The sequence below is a fragment of the Aythya fuligula genome, chromosome 3 (genome assembly GCF_009819795.1).
Source record: "Aythya fuligula isolate bAytFul2 chromosome 3, bAytFul2.pri, whole genome shotgun sequence".
NCBI classification, from domain to species: Eukaryota; Metazoa; Chordata; class Aves; order Anseriformes; family Anatidae; genus Aythya; species Aythya fuligula.
This window is the reverse complement of record NC_045561.1, coordinates 83,756,195-83,764,917: the sequence shown is the minus strand read 5'-3', so window position 1 is coordinate 83,764,917 and position 8,723 is coordinate 83,756,195. Positions and strand designations below refer to the sequence as shown.

General features: G+C 48.6%; 1 protein-coding gene across 1 annotated transcript in view; it reads left to right on the top strand.

Annotated features, from left to right (window-relative positions):
• Positions 1-3,175: 3,175 nt before the first annotated feature.
• IFNGR1 (interferon gamma receptor 1) overlaps positions 3,176-8,723 on the top strand; it is a 21,141-nt gene continuing 15,593 nt past the window's right edge. The window contains exon 1 of the mRNA XM_032184041.1: positions 3,176-3,205. The gene's annotated coding sequence lies outside the window, so the exon portion shown is untranslated. The remainder of the gene's footprint in view (positions 3,206-8,723) is intronic.

The window sequence follows — 8,723 nt, the reverse complement described above, 5'->3', positions numbered from 1 at the left end:
ATCTACCTCCTTCGAGATTCAGTGCCAGGACAACTATAGGATATGCAGCACAGGCTTTTAAAGGAGCTTTAATCATAGGATATAGGTAATTTCCTGGGTAGGCAGGCATTTTGTTTCTTTTCTAGAATGAGTGACAGGAGTCTCTAATAGCATACCACATCTTAGACTGCTTCAGGTTTAGTTTCTTTAGTGATTTTTCAAAGAATGGGTGGTTGAGGAGAACTGGCAGAAATTTGTGATGGCTGCTAGAGAGTTAGTAAAGACACTGGAAGGTGGAGGTGTCTATTTTTAATTGTCTGCCTGAGAAGGTCACTGAACTTCCTGACAGATTTTATGGGATGTACAGAAGCAAAGTGATCGCTAAGGAGTTGTTTGATGTTTTGGAGGTTGTTTGTTGGCTTGTTTTTTTTTTTTTTGGGGGGGGGGGGTGGTGGTGGCTGGTTGTCTGAATATTTTGAACACAGCTAGTGCTCTAGCCACTGGGGGAAAGTTTTTGTTAGAGACAAGTCGCTTGTGGCTGTGATTTCTGTGTGACAGCATTTAAAGAAGAGGAAACACTACCCTTCAAACACACCTTTCCTAAGAATGTTCCCATACAGGCTACAAATTTGTTCCCACATTGACAGTGCCCTCTAGCTTAGTTATTCAAAGGGCCTTGAGGGATATTTCAAAGCCAAATCCCTGAAGGTCCAGCATGTAGCCTCATTTGTGAGAAAGCACGTAACTGCTTTCATTAAGAATGAAAGTACGAATCAGAGCTGTCATTAAGGATCAGAGCAAGCATGTCAGACCAAGTGAGGTGAAGATCCTGTACCTATTTCTGCAAGACAGCAAAACCCCAAGGGGCACTGCTGCACATGGATGTGGCAGCACACAAACTCCGTGACACAATTAAGTGATAGCTAAAAAACAATCAAAGAAACAAGACTGGGGAAACTTGTCCCATGATTGAGAAGTTGTTTCTCCTTGCAAGACCTTTCTCTCAGAGACAGGCATGTGACTGCCCCTTGGCCTGCAGACAGAAAGTCAAGTAAATGGGGAAGTTATAAGACATGACAATGGACTTTTTTTTTTTTTTTTTCTCTTTTCCAGTTCATAACAATTCAAGACAAGGAAACAATTTATCCAGTTTGTAATGTTTTGGTGGGGATGGACTCCACCGGCCCCAAAGGATGAGCAGCCCTTGCCAGGGGCTGTCTGGAAGGTATCTGGAGGCACAGATGGAAAGCAGGCCAAGGATCTTTTGTATCTGGAATTTCCTTAATTTCTCTGCAGAGAGCAGGCTTAATTTTTATTCATTGTTCTAACCATTCATAAGATTCCCTCGAGTCTCTGTAGAATTGCCATACAAAAACAAAACAAAACAAAACAATCTTCTTAAGCTCTTTTCATGTGGCTCCTCTACCCAGACTGAGCTATGACTATCAGAATACCTAACCTGCATCCAGGGCTGATGACTTCTTGTTCTTGCTTATTTTTGTGAAAAATACCATTTCAATCTGTTGGAAAAGGCTGTGTAGGCATGCCACCATTCTAGCAGTTAACATCGGCATGCCCATGAGCAGGCACTACTTCCACACAAACAGCTAAGGAGCTGTTGGCTATGGAGTTCACGGCTGTAGCTGTGCTCACACGGAGAGCGTGAGAGCGCAGCTTGGCTGGTGAGCGTGACGTTGTTACGTAGTGCAAGCAGAATTTCACAATCCATTATCTTCAGTGTCCGTGCATCCGGGAGGAGATGCTGTCTATCTAACCTATGCCAATCCTACTTGCCACAGCACCACCTTACCAGCCATACGGCCACCAGCATTTCTGAGCCCCTACCAGCGAGGCATTTTCTTCAGCATCAACGCTGGCTTGCGATCTCCCCACTCCTCCTATCCCATCTCCCCCCTTAGCTTTGCAAATGCAGACAGCAGCATGGCAAACAGCAGGCAAAGCTATTCCTTCACAGTCGTCTCCAGGGGGACAAAGTCTGGGACAGGGAATAAAGATGAGGGAGCAGCTGAGGTAACCCTTGTCCAAGGAAGGCCTGAGAAAGAGGAAGCAGGATGACTCTGACAATTAGCTCAGTTTCCTCTTTTGTCTCTTTGACAGTCTGGGAAGCAGCGTGGGTGCTGTCCCTCAGAGAGCCTCCATCTTAACTCTGGGGGAAGGCTTTGCAGAATCTGTGGCAGGAGCTTCAAAACATGGCAGCACCCCCCGCAGCCGGGGCGGTGTGTGGCAGGAGGGGTTTCTTCTGCACCCTTATCCTAGTGGCCAGGCTCCTTTTGGGGCCGAGGGACCTGTGGGGGCACAGCAGCATCCCCCTAGGCCGGGCCAAGTGGTCCAGGCACAAACAAACCAGGCCCTGGGGTGCAGAGCAGGGGCATGGGAACAGGATGGGAAGGGCTGCTGTCGCCATCTGGCTTGGCAGCACTTCATGTAATTTTTGGAAGCCAACGTGAACACATTTTGATAAGTAAGACTAAAGTCTCTCAGTGTAAGCTGAAATTCCTCTACATAGTGCTGTTTCGGAGGTCTCTGGACAATGAGCACCATCTTTCCAGTTCAATTTGCTATTCTCGGCCTCGCAGTGTCGGCCAGGGATGTTTTCCCGACCAGCTGAAATAAGCTCCTGCTACAAACTTGAAAGAGCTTTTAGCTTTTAGGTGCTTTTAGGTACTTCTGGGTGGCTTTAGCTTTTAGGTGTTTTTAGCTTTTAAGGTGCTTTTAGCGTTCACATACAAACGGGAAAATAAACAACGTAGAGAAGCAGAAGGCAGGCTAGAAAAGGTCATTTGCGTTCGAATTTTCTTCTTCCTTTTTATTCATTTATTTATTTATTTATTTTTAAGCGAAATCGGGACATAGCAGAAGTCCCAGCAAGCCCCGAAGAGGAGGGCGCCCTTCCAGCGGTGCGAGCTGCCAGATCCGAGCCTGTATCAGCACTTAACACCAAAATTTCAAAAAAAAAAAAAAAAAGAAAGAAAAAAAAAAAAAAAAAAAGCCCCGAGGCCGCCGCCCGGCCGCCCCCGCCTCGTCAGCGCCCGCCCGCCGCTTCCCGGCCGGGCCCTGCCCGCTGCAGGCCAGGGCGCAGGCGCCTGGCTGGGGGAGCGGAGCAGCCCCGGGGCCGTGCCCGGCGCCATGCGGCTGCTGCTGGCGCTGCTGCCGCTGCTGGCGGCCGGGCGGAGCGCGGCGGGCAGCGGGGAGCAGCCGCCCGCAGGTAACGAGCCGGGACCGGGCAGCAGCGGGGCGCAGGGGGGAAAGGGGGGAGGGGGGGCAGCGAGAAAATGGAGGCGGCCGCGGCGGGGTGCGGGGGGGAAGCGGCGCCCTCGGGGCTGGCGCTGCCCGCGGGGTGCGGCGAGCTGCGAGCTGCGGGGGTGGAGGGGAGAGTGGGCAGAGCAAAAAAAAAAAGAGCAGGGAAAGCGGGGGATGGAGGTATAGGGGGTGAGGGGCGTGGGGAGCTGTGTGCCGTAGAGCTGGGAGCTGTATGCCTAAAGGCTGATGGCAGAAATCAGTGCTGGTGGATCGCATCCCCACGCGCTGCGGGTGCTGCCAGCGGGTGGTGTGGGGCTGCGCATCGCTCAGCTCCCTGCCCGGCTGCACGGCCCGAGCCCGCACCTCGCAGGGCTTGGGAAGGTTGCTGGGGTTTTTTTACCTGCCCCCAGCTTGGGGCAGGGACGGCTGGCGTGACGGGGCAGTTCGCAGCCAGCTCATTCACCTTGCCAACAGGTTGTTAGACCTTGCCCACAACGCCTTTCCTTCAAGGTTTCAAGGTGAATGCTGGCCTTGGGGATCTGACTTCACGTCTTCTGAGGATATGCTTTTATTGCCAACGAAACATGATGTTTTGACGTTGTGGCAAGCGATTTTGAGGTTAAAAAGCACAGTACAGTAAATCACGACTGTGAGTTGAAGCTGCCACAATCCAGGGTAATCCAGCACAATAATTGCCTCACTGGGAGGCTCTGGAAAAGTGCTGTGGGGTAGATGAGATAATATCAAGCTACCTGGAAATAAAATGCTCATTTTTCTGTGCATGAGTGCAGCAAAGCCTCAGCTGAAATCCGCAGCACACGCTTTTGAGTTGTGTCCTGAAAACACAAGTAGAGTTTTTCCTGGTGACCAGTGTGCAGGTTGGCCACAGCCTCTATAAACATACCCTTCAGAGGCTTCATCCTTTAAGCAAAAACTTAATTTTTTTAGACAAAAAAATGTGTTGGAGGGAGTTCTAACAGATACTGCTGTGTATTAGATGAATGAAAAAGCTGGTTATGCCTGTGAAGACAGACCATTACCGTAACTTTATTTCATTATTATGTAGATGCAAGCAGATGTGTTGGCTTACAGTGGAAAGATGAGAGTAGGAAACGGGGAATTCTGAAACGCATTTATGATGCTTTCCTTTGTTATGATAGAGTGCTTATTTTCTGAAGTCTTAATAGGGCTTTTAGTGTTTTGACAGTATAAAGTGGCTCGGGCTGAGTGTGCAATGAGGAAATGCCCTTCAGCCGGTCATCATCTCCCAGGCAGCAGTCGTCCAAATAGCTGAAGGCTCGCTGTGTTTTCTGCAGCTGGGCACTTAGCTCGTCTGCATAGATATGCCTGTGACTCACCTTGGAGCTGGGCATTCACTGGTGGGAGCTGTTGGGGTGTAAGTATCCAGAAAGGGAGGCCTCTGGTCAAGGTTGCAGTTGTAGTGGAAGCAGATTTGGAGACTGCAATAGCAGTTTGAGGTGCTTCTTGCTGATTGAAAGCCAAATTTCCAAGGAGGTGTGTGTACTTCCTTTTTGTGGCTGGCTTCCAGTTGTGTTGTGGTGATCTTGGTCTTTTGGGTTTGTTGTTTTGATTCTGATTACCGGCAGTCATAGCAGTTCTTCTGTCCAGCTGTAGACAAAATTTTGATAATAGAGAGTGCTGTACCATGACGTCTCAGCTATTATAAAAGGGTAAAAAATTCATACAGAATACTACCTGGCTGAGATATTTTATCATAAACAAAAACTTTTAGAGCAAGCTCCATGAGGAAATAAAACTTGTAAATAGTAGCTGTTCTCAAAGGCACTAAATACTGCCCCTAGCGTTTGATGTCACACAACCAAGAATATTTATTTCACTCGTATTTTTAAAAGCATAACAGCTTTAAATTTCACCCTTAGTTTTTGTCCTCTCTTTGTTTGTAAATTGAATGGTGGTTCCTAGAAAGGAATTGAAGATCTTTGGAGAACTTGCAGTGGAACCTCCTGCACCGAATTGCTGTTGCATGTGCTAACTCAAGCTCACTTTTAATGACTCTGTTAAGGAAGTGCCACCAGGGATAGGAGTGGCATTACAGGAGAAGTGTACGCCCAGGATTTCTTCTTGGAGGGACAACAAAGCAGGTGAAGGCGAGTGCCTGCAGACCTCCCACGGATGCGACCCAGAAGGCAGCCAAGCAGGCAGCAGGAGCAGGGTTCTCCAGCACCTTGCAGCCCGGTGGTAGTGAAGATTTTTCTGATCTTTTTACCTCTGTCTTTTCCCCTTTGGTGGTGGTGACAGCTGAGGAGAATCATGGCTTCTACATTCGTGAAGGCACCAAAGCCTCTGTCCTTCCTGGGTGCACGTAAAGGGGGTGTATGAGCTCAGATGGAGCGCAGGGCTGGCCTGGGGAAGGCATGCTGTTTTTCTTGCCAGTAGCACAGGGTAACGGTTTTGTAGTGCTGTGTCTGGCTGTCTTTTAACAGGCTAAATGGTGAGATAACCACTTGGCAGGAATCCACAGCAAAATGAGAACTGTTGTGTCTCGTATCTTACAGAAACGGCTTAAAACGGTTTTCCTGTGATGCCTCTCCTGAGGTTTATAAGGACTTATTTATTTTTCATGAAAATCCAAAAAAGGAGCAGTTTCAAACACTGCGTCTTCACAGGATTTCTAACAGTTTCTCATTAAGCTTTCGATTCGAGCTGTCAATTTGTATTTGAGTACCTGAGTGAAGTTTATTCAGCGTGTGCAGCTTCAGAGAGCTGTCTGGATCTTTGTCAGCGTTGTTTCAGGTGGCTGTGCTGTGGAGTCTGCATTGTGGGCTCACTGGCACCTGGTCAGTCACATGTATTGCGAGGCTTTCAGTCAAACTCTGCTTTTGTGAGCAGTAGTAAGGAAGCCTCTGTGTGTATGGTAATGCCTCATGGCATCTGCTAGGAGGGAAGAAGGATCTTTGGTGTTGGGCAAGAAAGAAACATCAGTATGGAGGCTGTCTGTCTCATTTTTACATCTCTGAAATGTCCCCTTCTCAGGTTCATCTTTTTTCACTCTTGGATAATGCATCACTGAGGCTCAGTGAATAGGTGGGACATCTACACTTATCAAATACTAAGACCTTCTGTATGTACTTTAAAATAGATTTGACTGAATATGTGGCTGCTATAAACATTACTTCACAAGTACTTTCCGTAGGTAGTATTGTTCAGGAGCATTTATGTAGTGAACAAGACAGATTAGTTTCAGGCAGGCACAGAAACCTTTCTCAGTTTACATATTTTAACCTGCTCAGATTTTCAAAAGCAAAAATCTTTCAGTGGCATTTGGCTTTTAATCCCCTCCTACATGTATTTCCTTCCTGTCCGCTGTGCGGGTTAGCTGAAGACACGAATGTCTCCAAAATGCTAATACTTCAGTGAAGATAATAATCAAATATCTTCCCAACACGTGCGGTGTATGTGTGTAATATGTTGTGCATGTGTGTATATATGCATATATGTAAACACACAACAGTGTCTGTCGTATCTGTGGAGGTCTTTGTCACTGATGTGGGAGCGTTAGTTAGTTTGGACTGTTTGCATATGAACAAATATCCACATTTCTTTTTGAGTTGTGCTTGTTGGTTATAAACTGATCCTAGTGTGAGTTTGCCAAGATCAGCTACATGGTTGCATTCCTATTCTGTTCCTTCTGTTAGGCGCTCGGCTTCTTGGTTGCCCCACGTGGTGGTTTTACTCAGGTGGGCAGCTGAGCTCCACCACAACCACTATCTCACTCCCCCTCCTCAAAGGGAAAAGGGGGAAAATATGATGGAAAGGGCTCGAGGGCTGAGATGAGGACAGGGAGATGGTTCAACAATTACTGTCATGGGCAAAACAGACTCAGCATAGGGAGACTAATTAAATGTATTGCCCATTACTAACAGGCTAGAGAAGTGAGAAACTAAAAACAAGCTAAAACACCTTCCCTCCCAACCTCCCTATTCTACATCTCCTCCCCCCGAGTGGTGCAGGGGAACAGGCAATGGGGGCTGCAGTCAGTCCCTGATGCTTCATCCCCACCGCTCCCTCATGGTCTCTCCCTGCCCCTGCTCCCCGTGGGGTCCCTCCCTTGGATGCCGTCTTTCCCCAGCTGAGCCTGGGGGGCTGCCCGCAGGCAGCAGCTCTTCAAGAACAGCTCCCACACGGCTCTGTCCCATGGGGTCCATCCATTTCCCAGGAGCAAACTGCTCCAGCACAGGGCCCCCACGGGTGGGCAGCAGCTCCCCCCAGACCCCTGCTCCTGCGTGGGCTCCTCTCCACGGGCTGCAGCTCCCCCCAGACCCCTGCTCCTGCAGGGGCTCTCCATGGGCTGCAGCCTCCTCCAGGCCACATCCACCTGCTCCACCGGGGGCTCCTCCACCCATGGGGGGGCTGCAGCGTGGAGATCTGCTCCATGTGGGACCCATGGGCTGCAGGGGGACAGCCTGCTCCACCAGGGGCCTCTCCACAGACCACAGGGGAACTGCTGCTGCCTGCCTGGAGCACCTCCTGCCCTCCTGCTGCACTCACCTGGGGGGCTGCAGGGCTGCTTCGCACTCCTCACACTCCCAGCTGCTGTTGTGAAGCATTATCCCCCCCCCCCCCCCCCCCCCCCCCTTTCTTAAATATCCTCTCACAGAGGCACAAACAACATCTCTTATTAGCTCAGCTATGGGCAGCAGCCAGGTCCATTTGGAGCCGTCTGAAACTGGCCCTTATCTAACGTGGGGCAGCTGCTGGATTCCTCTCACAGAGGGCACTCCTGCAGCCCCCTGCTACCAAAATCTTGCCACATAAATCAACTACGCTCTGTGATGATGCTTGTACTTGGCTCTTAGCCCTCCTCACTCCAAACTTTACTTTCTGACATTCTGGTTCTTTATCCTCAAAATCCAAGCATGCTTACTTTCTTTTAGTGATGTTAAAAAAAAACAAAACAAACAAAAAAACCCCTGATATTACTGGCCTACCTTCTTTTATTCCTTCATTCTATGAACAGAGGGCTGCTGAAGTTCCTCAGATGTTGTTCATAATGCATGTACCTAATTCAAATTCTGTGCAAAATCTGTTTCCTTTCTGTTGGCCTGTGGTGCTGTCTTACAGGACGAGGTGAGCAGGGCTCACTGCGGGTAGACATCACCACACTTGAACTGGGAGCAAACTAGAACTTGTCGGATCATTAGAAGTCCTATAGACAGCCTGAATAAAGGGGCTGTCAGCTAGACAAATTAAGATGCTTTTTTTTTTTCTTTTTTTTTTTTTTTTAAAAAAAGGAGAAAAAAAGGGAGGTAATAAGCCTGAATAAAGGGACTAGAATCCCTTAGGAAGTAGAAGTAGACTATATTTTCTATTTCCACGCCCATTTTGAAGTCCCGTGGTCTAAACTGTTGTAGTGCTGAGCACTCACTTCTCTGTTTTTAAGGTGCTGTGACTTTAGCTCAGCCTCTGTGTGCTGCTAAATGAGCTGATGAGTAAAGTACTTG